Below are 19,155 nucleotides of genomic sequence, written 5' to 3'. Positions count from 1 at the left end.
ACTGAGGGCACTTGGGGAATGAACCAGTGGATGAAAGATCTCTCTCTCTCCCTCCCTGCCTCCCTCCCTTCCTCCTTCCTGCTCTCTCTCTCTCTCTCATTTTGCATTTCAAATATATAAAATTTTTTTAATGAAGAATGCAAGGGACAACCTTTGTCTTTTTTTCTTTGATTAACTCATGCTGCAAAAGGTGATCCTGAAACATTGTCACAAACCTGCTTCCAGAAAGTGGAACTATTTGTACATCACAGTGGCCTTACCAAGCCCAGGGTCTTTGGCTCACTTGCAGATAGAAATTGACAAGGGGCCAATATGCAACCCAGAAGGGTTTATGGGGCGCTCATGCTCCAACACAGGGACAGCACAGCAGGGTGAGCTTCCATCAACTTGCTGTCCTGTGGGAGCCGAACAGGTGCTTTCATGGGGGTGGGAAGGCATGCCCGTTCCCCCAGTGCACACGGCACTTCAATCTGGCTCAAACCCCCGGGCACAGGACAGCATTTGGCACCCAGCTAGGTGATCTGCACAGGCACCGCTGATTTGGCTTTCACTCTTTTTGCACACGACACACCACAGCAATGGTGCTTGATACCATCACCCCGGAAAGTTCACATGAGGCCATTTTGGGCATGCTTGAACGTTCAGGAGTCCCTACCAGGGCAGCAGGGGTCACTGCCGGTGAGGATCTGACACTCCTCGCTCCTGATTGGTTTGGAGCTAGAAATGGACACGTGTCCAGTTGTGAGGAGCTTGATATTTTTATAAATGAGTCCTGTTTCTCTCCTGTTGCACTGGGATGGATACTCAAAATGAGGCTGCAGCCACCCAGTCTCTTAAGACTGCAGAGTTTCAGAATCTGTACCTGTAACCTGCTCCCCCCTCCCCCAACTCTGATGCTAATGGGCAGATTTTTTGTTTGTTTTTTAAAAGACCTTGCACCATTGTTTTGGACATTTGGTGCAGCAGTTAAGACACAGCTTGGTATGCTGGTAGCCCCTATCAGAGTGCCTGGATTTGAGGCCTGGCTCCACTTTGAATTCCAGCTTCCTGCTTGCCTAGACCCTGGGAGGGAGTAAGTGACAGCCCAAATATTTGGATCCCTGTCACCCACACAGGAGACCCAAATTGAGTTTGGGGCTCCTGGCTTCAGCCTGGCCCAGCCCTGGCTGTTGCAGACATTTGGGGAATGGATCAGTGGCCAGGAGATCTCTGTCTCTCTGCCTTTCAAATAAACAAATGTAAATAAAAATTCTAAAACTTTACAACATAAACAGGTAGAAAGAGAACAAGGTTGTGGAAAAAAGGAAGACGTAGTATGGTGCTGCCATATCGTCCCCATTGGGTGTCTGGGCCACTTTGGAGCAGAGCAGCTGGGGTTCAGGCTCTGTGGTCTGTAGGAACCCCCAGAAGAGCCCAGGGAAGAGTTGGCCATGTTAAGTGGAAAAAGAAAGCAATGACTGATTACGATGACTTTGCATTTTGGGTCTGGATTTGCCACTCCTTTCCTGATGCGAAGACACCTAAAGCTTAAGAAAAACATTGGGGGCAGGCCCTTGGTGCAGTGGTAAAGCCGCTGCAGCCAGGTCCTATATAAGAATACCTGAGTTCAGGCCGGCATCCTGGCTCACTAGGCTATTCCTCCGCCTTGCGGTGCCGGCACACTGGGTTCTAGTCCCTGTCGGGGCACCGGATTCTGTCCCGGTTGCCCCTCTGCCAGGCCAGCTCTCTGCTGTGGCCAGGGAGTGCAGTGGAGGATGGCCCAGGTGCTTGGGCCCTGCACCCCATGGGAGACCAGGACAATTACCTGGCTCCTGCCATCTGATCAGCGTGGTACGCCAGCCGCAGCAGTCACTGGAGGGTGAACCAACGGCAAAGGAAGATCTCTCTCTCTCTCTCTCTCTCTCCACTCTGCCTGTCAAAAAAAAAAAATTTTACTCTGAGATTCTTATAATAAATTTAACCCATTTTTTGTGGTTGTGGTTGGTGTGTTCTAATTTCAGTCACTCTCTTCTAAGGTTTTGGCTTACGTTTCATGGCTACTTTCAGTGCTCTCCCTTTTGCATGAGGAGTTACACTCTTGTTTCTGACTGATTTGTAACATCACACGCTGTCTTTAATTCTACCAGCTACTCTTGCACTGAAAAGCACTTGAACAGATATTTCTCTATTATCTCAGGTATTTACTCTGTCCTCTCATGTTTTTTCCTATTCTTTCTAGCACTACCCCTATATGTGATAATATAGTCTGGAATAATTGAACAAAAACCACGTTATTTTTATCTTTAAAAGGTTGTTTTTAACAAAACAGGTTAAATTTTAATTTTTAACATTTGCAATGTCTTGTTTAAAAAAGATTTATTTATTTGAGAGTCGGAGTTACACAGAGAAGAAGCAGAGGCAGGGAGAGAGAGGTCTTCCATCTGCTGGTTCGCTCCCCAGTTGGCCGCAACAGCCAGAGCTGTGCCAATCTGAAGCCAGGAGCCAAGAGCTTCTTACCAGTCTCCTGTCGCTGCCCCTCTTTGTGGAGGAACGACACAGGACCCTGCGCTGTTCTTTTGTCTGCTCGGCCCTCCCCGGGTTTGCTGCTGGTTCTTCCCAGGTTGGCTACCATCCCTTCCACCTCTGTGGAAGGGCAGTTCCCCCTGCCACCTTCCCCACTTCCGCGGGGGAGCGGCACACCGCTGGCCGGCTCTCTCGGGGGCTGCACAGGTGTTCCTTCAGATAGATGTTCCTGGTGCATGTTGTCTCTCTCCTCCTTCATAGTCCTTTTCCGCCAATCCCAACTCTGCTACCCACACGCCGAGTACGCTGCTCTCCTCCAATCAGGAGCAGGTCCTACAGTTTATTGGTTGAACTGGAGGCAGCTGCGTAGAAGCTGTTTCTCCCTTCTCAGCGCCATATTGTGGGAGAGCAGATGCATAGAATAAGTCTCAAATCCAGTAACAGTCTAGTCCGAGTTGCTCCCCACAGTCTCCCATGCGGTGCAGTTTCTCAAGGGCTTGGGCCATCTTCTGCTTTCCCAGGCCACAGCAGAGGTGCTGGTTCCAGTCCCGGCTGCTCCACTTCCAATCCAGCTCTCTGCATGTTTCCATGTGGGAAACCCGGAGGAAGCTCCTATCTCCTGGCTTAGGATTGGAATAGCTCACTCTGTTGCGGCCAGTTGGGGAGTAAACCAGCAGATGGAAGACCTCTCTCTCTTTCTCTCTCTCTCTCTCCTTATCTTTCTATATAACTCTTTCAAATAAATAAATAAATCTTTAAAAAAAAAAAAAAAAGAGAGGAGCTGGATTGGAACCAGTGCCCGTATGGGAGGCCGGCACTGCAGGCAGCGGGTTTACTCAATACGCCACAGTGCCAGCCCCTACAGTGTCTTTATCTAGAGCAATTATCCAGGCTGGCACCGCGGCTCACCAGGCTAATCCTCCACCTAGCGGTGCCGGCACACCGGGTTCTAGTCCCGGTCGGGGCACCGGATTCTGTCCCAGTTGCCCCTCTTCCAGGCCAGCTCTCTGCTGTGGCCCGGGAGTGCAGTGGAGGATGGCCCAAGTGCTTGGGCCCTGCACCCCACGGGAGACCAGGAGAAGCACCTGGCTCCTGCCATCGGATCAGCGTGGTGCGCCAGCCGCAGTGGCCATTGGAGAGTGAACCAACGGCAAAGGAAGACCTTTATCTCTCTCTCTCTCTTTCTCTCTCACTCTCACTGTCCACTCTGCCTGTCAAAGAAAAAAAAAAGAGTAATTTTGCAGACTCTCTCTCTCTCTCTCTTTCTCTTTCTATCTCTGCCTCTCTGTAACTACGCCTTTCAAATAAATAAATAAATAAATAAATATTTAAAAAGGAAAACAAAAAAACCAATATGTGATAGTCACAGAAAGAATTCTCTGGATCATGGGCTCTGAAGATTCTCCTGCTCAAAATACTACAGATGAAAAAACAAACAAAAAAGAAATACTATAGGCTTCTAATATTAATCAGAATCAAATATTTTGAATGAGCAGTGCATGGTAGAAGTCCTGATAATAAGTGTCAAAGTCAATTAATTATAGGAAGTAAGTCTGGATAATTACTCTATTTTTTTTTCTTTGACAGGCAGAGTGGACAGTGAGAGAGAGAGAGAGAGAGGTCTTCCATCCACTGATTCACTCCCCAGATGGCCGCAACAGGCAGAGCTGAGCCGATCTGAAGCAAGGAACCAGGAGCTTCTTCTGTGCCTTCCACACGGGTGCAGGGGCCCAAGGACTTGGGCCATCTTCTACTGCTTTCCCAGGCCATAGCAGAGAGCTAGATCATAAGAGGAGCAGCTGGGACTAGAACCGGTGCCCATATGGGACACCGGTCCCTAAGGCCAGGGCGTTAACCCACTGGACCACTGCGCTGGCCCCAATAATTCCTTTTTAAACACAGTAAGCTGGGGCTGGTGCTGTGGCTCTGGCGTAGTGAGTTAAAGCCTCCTCCTGCAGTGCTGGCATCCCATATGGGAGCCAGCTTGAGTCCCAGCTGCTCCACTTCCCATCCAGCTCTCTGCTATGGCCTGGGAAGGCAGTAGAAGACAGCCCAAGTCCTTGGGCCCCTGCACCTGCGTGGGAGACCAGGAAGAAGCTCTGGCTCCTGGCTTCGGATCGGCACACCTGTGGCTATGGGGGCCAGTTGAGGAGTGAACCAGCAGATCGAAGACCTCTGTCTCTCTTTCTCTCTCTGCCTCTCCTCTCTGTGTGTAATTCTGACTTTCAAATAAATAAATGAATCTTAAAAAAAAAAAAAAAACAGTAAGCTTATTTCAGTGCAAAAATTTCGAAAGTCACATGACTTTTTCATAAAATGCAGCTTCCACTACGTTTTTGAAGGTCTTTTGTGAATGTGTAGATATTGCCTCACATTAATTTTTTTAAAAAAAAAGACTTATTTTATTTATTTGAAAGACAGAGTTAGAGAGATAGAGAAAGAGAGAGAGAGAAATGTCTTCCATCTGCTGATTCACTCCCCAAATGACCAAAATGGCCGGAGCTGTGCTGATTAGAAGCCAGAAGCCAAGAGCTTCTTCTGGGTCCCCCACGCAGGTGCAGAGGCCCAAGGACTTGGGCCATCTTCTACTGCTTTCCCAGGCCATGGCAGGGAGCTGGATTGGAAGCAGAACAGCCAGACTTGGCCAGCATCCATATGGGATGCCAACACCACAGGCCTGGGCTTTAAACCCACTGAGCCACAAGCCAGCCCCTCACATTCATTTTTAAAAGTGCAGGTTTTACATGTCACAATATGTCAAAATTAGGGTCCATGTTGTGGCTTAATGGGTAAAGCTGCTGCCTGCTGTGCCGGTATCCCATGTGGGCTCCAGTTCCAGTCCCGGCTGCTCCACTTCCCATCCAGCTCTCTGCTAATGGCCTGGGAAAGCAGTGGAAGATGACCCAAGTGCTTGGGCCCCTGCACCCAAATGGGAGACCCAGAGGAGGCCCAGCTGCCATTGCAGCCATTTGGGGAGTGAACCAACGGACTGAAATTCTTGCTCTCTCTCTCGCTCGCTCGCTCGCTCTCTCTCTGCCTCTCTGTGACTCTGCCTTCCAAGTGAATTCAAGATTAAGCACTTTTGTTTTGTTTTGGCTGGAGGCACTCTATCACCAACAATGACAGAATACGGTTTGCTGGGCATCAGAGCAGAAAAGACACACAATTATTTCGAGCCCAGGGAGAACCCTGTGCCAAACAGGATTCACATCCGGCAACTGCTTTAGGCAAAGAAGCACCCAGAGCTGAGTGCCAGCTGCCCGTTGTCCACCTGTCCTCGGGGCTGGGAGCTTTCTCAGCCTGTCCTGGGTTTTCTGACCTTGCCACTCTAGGGGAGGCCTGGCCAGGGATGACCCAATGTCCCCTACACTGTGCTCTCTTTGGAGTTTGGACTAGGGTTGGGGAGTTTGGAAAGAAAACCAAAGAAATCAGGTCCCTTCTTGTCACCTGGCATCCAGGTGCATGACAGCTGTGGCTGACCACGGGTTATCACCAGAGGACTGTCCACATCTGTCAGGGAGGGGCAGTAGCTCCCCCTGCTGGAGCGGAGTCAGCCATTGACTACTTAGGGTCTCTCTCAGGAGTATTTGTCTCTTCTCCATCCGTCTGCTTATGCAGTTATCTGTTTGTATCAGGATGCACTCACATGTGGGGTTTTATTCATGGTTATAACCTGATATTAAGTTACTCGTCTTGCTGCTCACCGGGTTCCAGATAAGAGCACAAGCAGCTGTCTCGGGCTCGCTTCTGCTAGCATTTCCATGGACACTCTCATCTTGTTGGAGCCAACACACTGTGCTCCTGCATCGGAGGCTGGGGGAGCTCTCTGGAGGGTCTAGGCAGAGCAGCACCGCCCCTTGGTGACCCGGCGTGTGGGCCTGTAGGGCTGCAGCCTCAGGGGCTGGAAGGGCTCGGGACAACTCAGTCTGGGGAGATGCCTCTCTCCCGATACCACCTGCTGGTGCTGATGGAGGCACAGGGCCCTTTAAACCGCCCAGGGGGTTCAAGGCTCAAGTTCAGAAAAAAAACTCCATTGCTGTGCTTACGCTGGTTTGCAGGTCATACTTGCTGCTTGTTATGTGAGTTTCCCAAGGCAATGAAAAGGTCGATCATCTTATCTCCTGCAACTTGGCTGCCATCAGACACCTAGAACAAGCCCCTATTCTACACCAAAAACTTCATATGGCAGAAAGCAACACAAAATCACTTTTCCCGGAGCTAACAATGAGCCAATGCAAACACCTAGTGCACTCTTGCAAGAATTGTGCCCGCTCGCCCCGTCAGGCCCACTGCTACAAGCAGGAGTGAACCCGCGAGGCCTTGCTCCTAAGAAGCTCTGGCAAGTGGACGTCACCCACATTAACTCCTTGGGTCAACTTAAGTTTGTCCAAGTGGTGGGAGATACTTATTCAAAGGCTGTATTTGCAGCAGCCCAATCCGGAGAAAAGGCTAGAAATGTGATAAAGGCGGTTAAGTCAGCCCTGCTGGTCCTCGGTGTCCCCTGGACAATAAAGCCTGATAACGGGCCAGCGTATACACCACAGGAATTTAATTCCTTCCTGAGGTCCTGGAACATACAGTGTGACACAGGTATCCCATACCTGTGAGAGACATGTGGGGTCAAGCCAGGGATGCTGCAGCCACGGCCGCCCAGGTCTAGGGGAGAGCACAGAGGTGACACAGGCCCTCCAACCACGGCTGTTCCTATTGTGCTGATCTGTCCCAGAGGTCACGGGCACTCACGGCTGCTGCTCTCCCACCCTGACCCAGCCCCACAGGGCACAGCTGAATCTCAGGCATTGCCTGCAGGGTCCTGAGTGGGTCTCTGCCTGGGGCTGGGGGCTGTGGAGCTGCCTACGCTCTCCAGGAACACGGGGAAGCTTGCTGCCGCTGGGCGCCGGGGTCACAAACTGGAGCAAACTCCTTTCCATGGAACAATTTAATACAGACTCAGCACCACCTGAGGGTGGCGGTGGGGGAGGGGGCGGGGAGGAGAGTACAGTGGCTCCTGGCATGGCTGTTGTCTTCCAGTGTCAGGGTGTCCTGGCCCCAGGAAGAGCCTGGGCGGTGGGGGCTCAACCAAGTGCATAGGATGCCGTGAAGACACACGGAAGGCTGCTGCCCAGCCTGGGCAGGACAGATGCTGGACTCGGCCTCTCTTCTAGGAGGCACCCATCATCCAGGTGCCCCACAGAATAAGAGGTAAGGAGGCCTCTGGCCAGGGAGGGCACGCGGGCCTAGACTCCCATCCCAGGGCTGGCTCTGGCCGGCTCCACCCCGTGACTGTCCCCAGAGTGCATGGGGCTGCCATGCCAGTAGGGGGGAGTCTTCAGCTGTGGCCCCCAGGCGGGGACAGCCTGCATGGGCCCTGGTTCTGGGGGCTCTGAGGCCTGTGGAGGAGCCCACATCCACAGGCCCTCCTGGCTGCCAGCGTCGGAGGAGTCGTCCTCCCTGTGCTCTGGCCCGCTCAGGTTAGGGAGACTGGCGCACTGGCACAGGCCTCCCCACCTCGAGCACTTTGGAGACTCCGTGGGGCTGGCAGAACCTGGAGACTCTGCGGTCCCCACAGGGGAGCCCAGGCCGAGGGGCTCTGGGCTGCCTTCCCAGCTCTCCTCCTCCTCCATGCCTTCCCTCTTGGTGATGCGGAGGCCAAAGCTTCCTGGAGGACGGATAATCACTGCACGGGTAGCGGGACCCCTGGTCTGCTCCCACACTGCCACTGTGTCCTGAATGGTGATTCTGGCCTTCGGAGCAGTGGGGGCAGGAACGTGCATCTGGGGGACGCGTGCCTGCCCCAGGGGCCTGCTGCACTGTTCGATGGCCTTGGCTGGAAGAAGAAGAGACGTGGTTTGCTTCTCCACAGCCCCCGTCTGGCCTGCAGGGTGCCTGCCCCGACCTCATCCTGGGGTCCCCATCACCACGTGTGACGCTGAGGACTCTTCCAGGCTGCTGGCCCCAGAGGGGAGGGTGTGTGCAGCCCGGGCAAGGGGAGCCCTGGGACACCACCGGCTCCTCCTGCACAGCCCCACAGGGTGGATGGCCCTGAACTCCTTGCCTCACTCTCATCTCTGGGGACCCAGGCACCAACTCAGGACCCCATCACCTACCCCACCTGACCTGCTGCGCCCTAACAGTGCATTGGCTGATTTCCCGCATCTGAGTCCCTCCTACATGGCTGGAAAGGAACTGAGCCTAAGATGATGGGGGTGAGAGCTGGGGCTGTGGGGCAGACATGGAGTCCGGTTCAGGACTTGGGGACAGGGAATGCAGTTTCTAAAGAGGTGGCAGGGGTGCCCTGTGTCCTCTGCCCCTGGGCCACTGTCTCTTTCCTGGTGAGACTGGGCTGTCACCGCTACTGTCCCAGGAGCACCCAAGGAGGCAGCACCTGGAGGCACAGTGGGGCCTCCCCAGTGCCTGGACAGCCTGCACCTGGGCCCCCACTTAGAGCCTCTAGAGCTGGGACAAGCCCATCTCTGCTCTGCATGGGGACCCAGGCGCTCAGGTCCATGATGGCAGCAGCAGCAGGGGATGAGCACGGGGACCCCTCCCCACTAGAGCCCAGAAGCCAGCGATGCTCCGGGTCCCGCTGCCTTCTGTTGGCCCGAGGCTAGGGCTGCAGAGCCCACACTCTTGTTTTCTGCCGTGGGGCCACCAGCCCTGCCTCTGTGCCCAGCCCTGCTCGCAGGAGTGCACTCGGCCCCCACAACTGGGCTCAGGGCACCTGGGCCTTCCAGGGGTTCTCAGATGGCTGAAGGGGATCCAGTGCCTGCAGGCTTTACATCACTGCACAGGGTCTCCCACAGCCCCACCTCCCTCTAGCCCTGCCCACATGCAGGTGGGAGCCCCGCCCACCCCTGTCCTAGGAGGGTCCTGTGTGCAGACAGCTGTGGTCATCGGGCCAGGAGCCTGTGTGGGGTCAGTTGGGGAGGGGCCCCCTGGGCAGGCAGGGCCACTTCTCATCTTGCTGGAGTGGGGGTCCAGCTGTGCTCCAGGCTCCTGGGGGCACTGAGCCAGGGCACCTGCTCCAGACCTGGGCAGGGTAGCTCAAGGCGGGGCCTCCAATCCACTCCAGAGTGGGGGTCAGCCGAGGAGCCAGAGCCACAAATGTCCTGAGGACAGCTCCACGGCCCGGCCCCAGAGTGGTGGGGGGAGAGCCGGCACCCACAGGAGGATTCTGGGAAGCTGCCCGAGGCCCTGCCAGGCCATGCTGACAGAGCTTCAGAAAGCAGAACTGCTGAGCCCGGGGAGGACAAGGAGGACCAGGAAGAGGTGAGGCCCTGGGCGGGGATGTCAGGGCCTGGCACTCCCACTACTGACTCCCCCAAGGGAGCATGGGACGGGGCCGTGTGCTGGACTCACCTTCGGGAGGCAGGAGGCACTGGAGCTTCCCCAGCTCACGCATGGAGGCCCGCAGCTGCCTGATGACCGCGTCCTCGCTCAGAGACCAGGCCTGCTTCAGGGTCACCTGCAGGAACTCCCGGAGGTGGTCCCGGGGCATCTTCAGCAGGCGCTCTAGACATGGGGGTGGGTGTCAGGCTGGGAGGGGCCCTAGGGATGGCGCAGCCACCATGGCTGCTCCAAGCCCTGTCCCAGCACCAGACATGGGCTGCAGACACCCTTGGACACCCTTGGGTGTCACACCAAGCACTAGAGGGACTGCTCAGGGGCCAATTTCCAGTGCGATGACCCTGGCCACTTCTCCTTGTGGTCTGTGGGGGCCTGGGATTGGGGATGCAACAGGGGGATTCTCAGTGCCCTCCTGAAGGGAACCCAGGCCTCCCCAACCCCCTCATCCCTCCCTCAAGCCCTGCTCACGAGGGACAGGCAGGGGACCCCCAGCTCCTCCATCCCCAGCACCCGGGCCTCTGTGGGCCCTGAGGACTCACTGTTATGGATCTTGAGGGCCGTGTATGCCATGGCCGGGAGCACGTGCTCGCCCTCCAGGATGTATATATCCCATATTCTCAGAGCCAGGGGGAACGGCACCTGGGGACAGAGGCATTGGAGGACCCGCCCATCAGGGCCTCAGCAGGGCCCACAGGGGTGGGTGTGCAGTGTCACTCCCCTAGGACAGAGGGAGACTCCAGGAGGCTGATCACACAAGAAGGCCAGAGCTCCTCCTGGGAGGGGAGGGGAGGCCATGCCTCATGGCCACATCCCTGCCCACTCAGCGAACCAGACCCACAGAGGATGACCATGTCCTGTCCTGGACCCTGGGGGTCTGCACACTTTGGAAGCCACATTGGAGATGCCAGACACCCCAGGGACCTGGGGAGGGGTCAGCCCTTGGGCTGTGCTGCCACCAGCCTCTGCCTCGGGGGGTCTATGGATCTCCTGCCTCTCACTGTAGGGCTCTGGCCTTTGCCAGGCTCTCTGGATAGGTCCTGGTGGGACCTGTCCCCTCCTTGCTGGCTCTGAGGCTCAGCCTCAGCTTGGACCACCCTTAGCAGGGCTGGACAGGGCCTGCCTGGTCTGCACAGCAGGCTCCCTCCTGTGTCTGCTGGGGCTGGGGGAGCTCAGAGTCACAGGCCACCAGCACCAGAGAACCAGGCACTGGGGCAGGAGCTTCCCTGGGCAAGGGGTCCCCGGGGCACTTACCCCATCCAGGAAGCACTGGATGTACCAGTGGGTGGTGGAGTCCTCCAGGCACACACCCTCCTTCTCCTAAGAAGAGGCAGAGGCAGAGGGGGCTCAGGGCCCAGGGCCCAGGGCCCAGGCCTGACTCCCTCTAATCTGAGCCCTGGGGCAGAGCCCCTGGGTGCAGGAAGCCCAGCAGCAGGGGCATCCCCCCTCCCAGCCATGCAGGTTCCTGAAGGGACACAGGTCCCTCCTTCCACTCTGCTCTGGGGACAGCGTCTCCCTTCAATCTACGCCAACTCTGGGGGACCAAGTGCTGGACAACAAACCAACACCCAAGCTGCCGTGGACCCCCGTAACCAAGGAAAGTTTTGGTGAGGATGTGGCCTCCCCTGGCTCAGGAAGCAGTCCCATGAGCCCAGAGCCCCCAAGAGGAGAAAGGAGATGCTTAACTTACCAGGTGTTTCTCCAGGGAGGGGAGCACGCGATGCACAATGAGCCCCAGGTGTTGCTGGAATCGCTCCAGTTTGGGGGTGTTTGGTTTGTAGAAACCTGAGTAGAATCAGCCACACCCTCATGTGAGAGCCTCCTCCTAGGAAGGCTGGAGAGCCCCAGGCCTGGGTGGGGTGCTTCTGAGCACTGAGGGTCAGGGGAGGCTGGACCAGGGGCAGGTGGGGATGAACGTGGCCAGGGCAGAGGATCTGCTTGGGAGGTGGGTGCAGGTGGGTGACTGTGTGCAGCCCAGGCCTGGCTGCCCCCTGGAGCCCGCTGGGGTGGGTGCAAGTCAGACTGGGTGCCTCCTGACCATTCCAAGACTCAGGAGCGAGGAGGGGTGACCCTACAGGGGATTCTGCCTTCCACAAGTTCCCTGGGTGTGGCTCTGTGCTTGAGAGTTGTGTACAGATGTGTGAGGCAGAAGAGCCAGAATCGACCTGAGTCACTGGACAAGGACAGGACCCCTTGTTCTGAAGGTTCTCACACCCAGGATGGCCATGGCCAAGCTGCAGGGCCTTTGGGTGGTGGTGAAAGAAGGGGGCTGGCTCAGTCTGGGAGGCCTCTGCCAGCCCTGGCTTCCTGGGAGCCCCCCCACACACACACTGTGACACTGTCCTGCACATTCAGGAGCCAGTGAGGGCCGTGCACGGACTTGCATGCACTGGGCCCCACACGCCATCCACCTACCGTGCATCGCGTGCTTCCTGCTTTCCATGAGCTGCACCAGGGCCCAGAAAGCGTCCTCCTCAGGCATATACATGAGCAACAGCGCCACCACATGGCTCAGACCCTGGCTGTAGCCCACCTCCTGCAAGATCCCAGAATACCTTTAGGAGACCTCCCCTGGCAAGAATGATATCCTAGGATGGCCCACCTCTCAGGCAGATCAGGGTCACCCACTGAAGGGTCCAGGAAGATTTAGGCACAGGGAGCCCCTGTGCCTGAATCCTGCCACTTGGTGTCAGCTGCCCAAGAATGGGAGCCCAGAGAAGTTCTCCAAGTTCCTGGAGGGAATCCTGCAGGGCCTGAGCTTAGGCAGCACAGGGGGAGAGCTCAAGTATGGACACCTGTTACCCCCAAGATGTCAGCATGGGCCAGGTTGCTGTGGGAATCCAGATCCATGCCCATGGAAGCTTCTGGACCCCTGAGCTCTGCAGGTGAGCCGGTGGCCCTTTCTCACATGAGGAAGAAGTAAGCCAGGAAGTAATACCAGGACCGGAACAGGAGGTGTGCCTCTGGCATGGGTGCAGGCCTGGGCTTCCTGAATGCCAGGCCCCCCTGGGAACCAGGGCACCAGGCAGGGTTGGCCAGTGGCAGGTCAGGGGGGTGGGGATGTCCAGGCCTTGCTGGGTCACCCATGGAGCCCTGCGCCTGCTCCACTCATGGGAAAGTCTGAGTGGGTGGCTGTGGCAGTGGCGCTGTACAGAGTGGGATTCAGGCCCATGGGTCCAACCACAGGGCTGGTGGGTGTAATGGCATCAGTGGGACCCAGAGCAAAGTCGTACACCTGATCTGCCCTGCCTTCGCCCCCCGCCCCACTGCGTGGAATGCTAGTCCTGGGAGGGGCATCCCAACACGGCCAAGCTCCTGGGGTCTGGAGACCAGCCCAGGAGAAGGCTGCCTTTCTCCTCCCAGAACTTGAGGTTGGGTCCAAGAGGCTCAGAGCCTGGCCTCCACCGCTCTTCCTCAGAGCTGTGGATGAGCGAGGCCCCTCAACCCAGGCTGGGATCTTTGTGACCAGGGGTGCCCTGCAGGGACTGCCGGGATAGCACCTGCGCTATGATCCCAGAATACTCACAGGATTGTAGACGGAATAGGCCATCAGTATGTGGAATAAGGCCTGTTGGCTGGAAGAGAGAGGACAGAGGCCGTGTGTCTTGTGCTGCCGAGGCTCTCAGTGCAGCTCTGCCAAAAGAGCCTGACAGCCACACGCAGGGCCCGTGACACTCTGCTCATGTGCAGTGACGTCGTCAGGGCACCTGCGTGTTGTCCACCATGTGGGTGAGCGCCGCCTGCAGGGACACGCACACCTCCCAGGGCGCAGTCACGTGCACTTTCATTTCCCAGGTGGGTGTTCAGGGCACAGGTGAGCGTCCCACTGTGGGAGTGCAGTCCCGTGGGTCCAAGCTGTGGAGAGTCAGCCTCCCATGCACGTTCAGCCTTGTAGGGAGCAGCACCCGGCGTCCTCAGTGGTTTTAGTTCCCCCCTCCCACAGCTGTGCGCTGGTGCGCCTTTGTGGTGTAGGGAATAAGCGTGTGTTCATGCGCTGAGGAGGTGAATTGTGTGTGCGTTCATGAAGGGTCCCCCCCGAGCCTGTGTTCCCGGGGTACTGGGGGGCTGCCCACTGCTTCCTTGTGACTGAGTTGAAGGGCTCCTTGAATATTCTGGAAACAACACCTTTATTAGATAGATTGCTACTATTGTCTCCCCTGGTGTTTCTTTTCATTTCATTCTCTCCACAGTGTCTTGGGAAAGTTTGTGTACTATAGAAAAGGCAAGTTTGTTTTCTGTGCTCAATGAACTGTTTTAGGCTTGCACCCAATCTTCCCTAGGGACCCCATGTGCCCCAGGACCCTTGCTCCTCCCACCCGCGGGTCCTCCCCAGCCCAGAGGCCTCACTTCATTCCGTAACGTTCCCGGAACATGAGGTGGTTTCTGAAAGTCCATGCGATGGCGGAGTCGATGTGATGGAAGTGAGTGGCGCCCAGCCTGGCCAGCTCTTTCATCTCCTGCAGGGCAGGGACAAGGGGGGGGCAGCCTCAAGAACTGCCCAAGCCCCATTGCCACACAAGGACCTCAAGTGCACGTCAGCTCTTCTGGCTGACATGGAGTTCCCTGCAAGCGCTCATTCCTTTCTGGGTCCCGCCTTGAGGGAGGGTCATGGGCTCCCTACTTGCCTCAGTGCCCACGTAACCCTGACGGTCAGCAGCAGACAGGGGCTCTGAAAGGTCCCTGTGCACTCCCCCTGCCTGCCTCAGCTCTCAGCACGACGTGGTCTGCCCCCAGCCAGGCTTCTGAGCCTCCTAGCTGAAATCTCAGGCCCTGCCCTCCAGGAGTCAGCCACAGCCTAACCACTGCCCCATGCTGCCCCCTGCTGGAGGGGCCCATCTCCATCTTGACATTGCAAGCCACCCTTGGCTTGGAGCTGAGCCTGGGCAATGACTGTCTCCAGGCCCAGCTCCCAGGGCCAGCCCCAGACTGCAGACTTGGGGGAGGCAGGGTGGGAAACACAGCTGGGCCCTGCTCCCTGATGGCAGCCAGGGGCCATGAGAGCCAGCTGCAGTTGACTGCCCTCTGCTCACACCAGTCCTCACTCCCTCCTTTCCCAGAAGCATTGAGAGCTGTCTGACCATTGGAGCGGCCTCTCCAGGCAAGGGCAATGCCAGGGGCTGCAAGTCCATGTGAAGGCAGGGCCAGCTGTGGGCAGGCCTAGGTGAGGGCCGGCCAGCTGCGGGCAGGCCATGTTAGCACAGAGCCTGTGGGGCTCCCTACCTCACACCATTGTGATCTCATCCTGGGAGACCCCCGCCCATCAGGGACCAGCAAGTCCTCTCTTCTGGCCGTATGCCAAGCTGCCCAGGTGAGCTCAGCAGAGAGCAGGTTAAAGCCTCTGGCACAAAACACACCTGTCCAGTCCCAGCTGGGTCTGAGGAGACGTGGAGGAGGCACTGACTAGGATCTAGGGAGAGGAAGGCAGGATGGGGAGGAGGCTCCCGAGGGCTCAGTGAGGGACGGTCCTCCACGGAGACTCAGGCTCCTGAGCAGGCCCGAGCGGGCCGGGCCCCCTTGGGCTGAGTGCAGAGCCGTACCGCGTATTTGCCTGGGTTCTGGGCCTTCCTCTTGTCCACCTCCAGCATCACGGCCCACACCTTCCCACGCACCTGGGCAGGGATGCCTTTGTAGATTCTGCGCTGAAACTACAGGAGAGAGGAGGCTCTGGTGAGTGCTGAACGTGGCCACTCGTGGAGGCAGCGCAGGGTGAGACAGCAGAGGGAGACGCCAGGGGCTCCCTGTGTATTGGCAGAGGGAGGATCTGCCCAGAGGGGGGCCTTATGACCCACAGTGACTGGAGGGCCAAGGGCTCAGGGGCACCGGCTCTGCCGTGTACGGACTGCCCCCTACAGGGCTCCTGGAACCACGCCTGCCCTGCATCCGGGATTGTCTTCAGCAGTGACTTCAGATTTTCTACCAGGACAGTGTCCTGTGTGTATGGGGAAGGTGTGCCCATGACCTGTGTCTCTAGGGACTGGACAGTTGCCCCTGGGCATCTGAGAGGCAGGCGGTGCCTGGCACAGGAATGGGCACTGCTCAAACCCCAATTCAGTTCTCAGTGTTCCCGAGGGGCCCTCATCGCCACGGTACCTTGTCGCTGCCGCGGTATTTACTATGGTTCTTTATCATCTTTATCCACTTCTGGATCCTTCCCACCTCCTGTTTACGCTGGAAAATGAGACAGGATGGCGTGAGCCCAGCTTGGGGCTCTGAGAGGGGCCCTCGGATGCAGCTCAGGAGCTCTGTGGGTGCTCAAATAGAAGGAGCCAGAAAAGGCACAGACCGTGAGCCCCAGATCTTCTGTCTGGGGGAGCATCGGTGGCCTGGCCTCTGACCCGAGCTGCCCCGTCTTCAAGGAAGAGCCCCTGAGCTCCAGCCAGGTCACTCCCAACCATGCCAATGAGTCAGGGCGGCCGACAGCAGACGCCCCTGAGCTGCGGCTCACTTCTGGGACAGGTGAGTGTGGTAAGATGTCAGCAGGTGCCGTGTAAGTACCGCATCGCGGGACCTTATGGCGCTCCCACTCACCACTGCCGAGCCCCACGTGCCCCTCCGCCCAGCTCTGCTTCCAGATGACTGGCCCATGGCCAAGGACTTGTCCTTACCTTTGCCCCCGGGGTGCTGTCTTGGGGCAACTTCTGCTCACTGGAAAGCAAGGGAGGCGGAGAGGTGAGGACAGGACCACAACAGGCACCGCGACCTCCCTAGTGGGCCAGGGAAGGACCAGCTTCATCCTCTCAGCCCAGGGGACTGAGATGGGGAGGGAGGGGCTGGTGACCATGAGCACAGGGAGCCCAGGGCCAGGCAGGGGCCCTTGCTGCCAGTGGGGGGCTCCAGGCCTGTCAGAGGTCCACCTTCGTGGGTGTGTGGCAGCCCCCCACAGCGGTTGTGGGGTGGCTGTCCTGAGCAGGGCCAGGCTGCCCAGGGCTGAGGCAGCTATATCCCCACATCAGCTCTGCCCAGGACGTCACCCTGGAACTGACCGAGTCTGGGTGGCCTGCCTGAGAGATGCTCAGTGCTGTGAGTGTGCACCTGGGGCTCGAGGCACCTGGGACCCCCACACCCCTCAGGGTCCCCCACTGCCCACCCTCCCCCCGTGCCCTGGCCTCCTGAGGTCATGCGCCCCACCTTACCCCCTCCTCTGTCAGCCCAGACCCTGACCATCTCTCCACCACTCTGCTCCTGCTTATTCTCCAGGTTCTGGCACAACATGGAGGCAGAAGCCCTCATCCCCGTGCTAAGGTGGGCTGCTGAGTCATGCCAGAGATGGCCCGAGATGGCTCCATCCCTCCAGGTCACCGGAGCCCACCCTCCAGCCACGGGGCCTCTCTCCCCGACATCCGTGGGAACAGCCTCCACGTCCGACTCCTGCCCCCAAATGCTGACCAGTGACTGCCTGTGACCACAGCTGAGCTCAAGGTCGGGACCCGGGGACAGGTGTGCCGCCTCATGTTGGGGTTTCTGACCCCAGTCCCGCCCTGGGGTGAGCTGGGGTGCGGAGGACTCACTGCAGGAACCCAAGCCTGTCTGGGACGAGGCAGCCGTCCTCATCGTCCTCTTCTTCGGGCACCAACAGTGCCGCTCCTCGGCGTCCCTGCAGCCGAGAGGGGACCCGGATGAGAAGTCACTGGGGGAGCTGTCCACCTGCCCCCTCCCCCGTGTCCCCAGGGAGGCTGGGTCTGGCTCTCACAGGCACAGTCCTTGAGGCAGGGCCCCACCTCCTCCCCCAGCACCCTGGCCGGTACCTGCTCATATTGTCTGAAGAGCGCTGCTCGCTCCTGGGCCCTCCGGGACCTCAGGGCATTCATATCCAATCTGTAAGACACACACACACATGGGAGCCAGCACCGGGGAGCCCACAGGAATGCTGCCCTGAGGGCTGTCCCCCTGGTCAGAGGGGGGACAGCCACACAGCCAGGCAGGCGGGCACCTGGTGTCTGGGTCCCTGGAGGATGACTTGTGCAGAGCTCAGGGACTAGGGACGGTTGGGGAAGGACAGCCCCCACCTTGCCTCCCCTGCCCTCGGAAAGGGCGCTCCTCCCCCAGGCTGGCATCCATGTGTCCTCCAGGGAGCCCAAGTCTACGGGGCTCCCTGGCCTGCTACCAGCTCCCGCATCTCTGGGGCTCTCAGAGCCGGCCTCCCTGCCCACCTGATACCAGCTGACCCGACACCTAGTCTTGAACCCATGTCCAGACAGGGACTCACACCCAGGCCCATTCAACACTGGTGACCAGCAGAGCGGGAAGAATGAGAAAACTGTATACACGCTCTGCACACAGGGGCAGCACTCAGAGCTCCACCACATCACTCATGGAATCCAGTGTGGGAGACCAGGGCCACCCCCTGGCAGGACCTTCCCCACACCACAGCTCATGCAGAGAGCAAGTGCCACTCACCTCCATCGCGAATCCATGTGATTCTCTGAAATGCGCCTGCTGCCTACACTACCAACTGGTCAGTTGGGCAGTAGACGCACTACTGGCCTCTGGTCGCCTCCCAGCCCAGAGTGCGCATCTCAGTGACTGTGACATCACAGAAGCCTGCCAGCCAATCCCTAGTGGCTCTGCTGTGGCAGGGCTCAGGGTCCTCAGGCCTGGCTTCATTAAAGGTCACCAGAAGTGGGGCCTGTGTTCTCCCCAGGGCCCAGGTGAAGAGGTCTTTACTGGTGCTCCCACCACCCCTGTCTCCCATACCACAGATGGCCCAAGTGCTTGGGCCCCAGCACTCACATTAGAGACCCATATGGAGTTCTAGGCTCCTGGCTTCAGCCAGACCCAGCCTTGGCCACTGGGCCATTTGGGGAGTGAATCAGTAGATGGAAGATTCTCTCTCTCTCTCTCTCTCTCTCTCTGTTTCTCTAACTCTGCCTTTCAAATAAATAAGTATTTAAAACACAAATAGAATTAGACCACTCATCAATCCATCAGAGGACAAGGGCCCACTTGCTGGCTGCAGTCCAGGGTTGGTTTCCCCCAATATGCTGCAGGATCACAGTTACTGGAACTCTCGCCTGTGGTGAATGAGACGAGCTACATATGTATGGGGGTAATGCCGGTGTCAACAAAGGCTCTTGAACTTGAAAAATACATGAGAAATGGCAACTTTAAGGACTGTATAATTGGTTAGTTTTCTGTAACCTCCATAGAATACCTAAAGAAAACAAATGGTCAGACTTTAAAATAAATGAACTCTGAGAATGTTAGCAAAGCCAGAAAGCTCCCTTGTTTAAGGTATTCTCACCCTGCAGCAAGAGAGCAGGCTTCGCTGAAAACTACTGACGAGGTGCAGTTATAATGCAGTAGAGCTTC

The sequence above is a fragment of the Oryctolagus cuniculus genome, chromosome 18 (assembly GCF_051225735.1).
Source record: "Oryctolagus cuniculus isolate XC-2025 breed Fujian yellow rabbit chromosome 18, ASM5122573v1, whole genome shotgun sequence".
Taxonomy (NCBI): Eukaryota; Metazoa; Chordata; class Mammalia; order Lagomorpha; family Leporidae; genus Oryctolagus; species Oryctolagus cuniculus.
The sequence above is the reverse complement of the archived record's forward strand: the minus strand, read 5'-3'. Positions refer to the sequence as shown.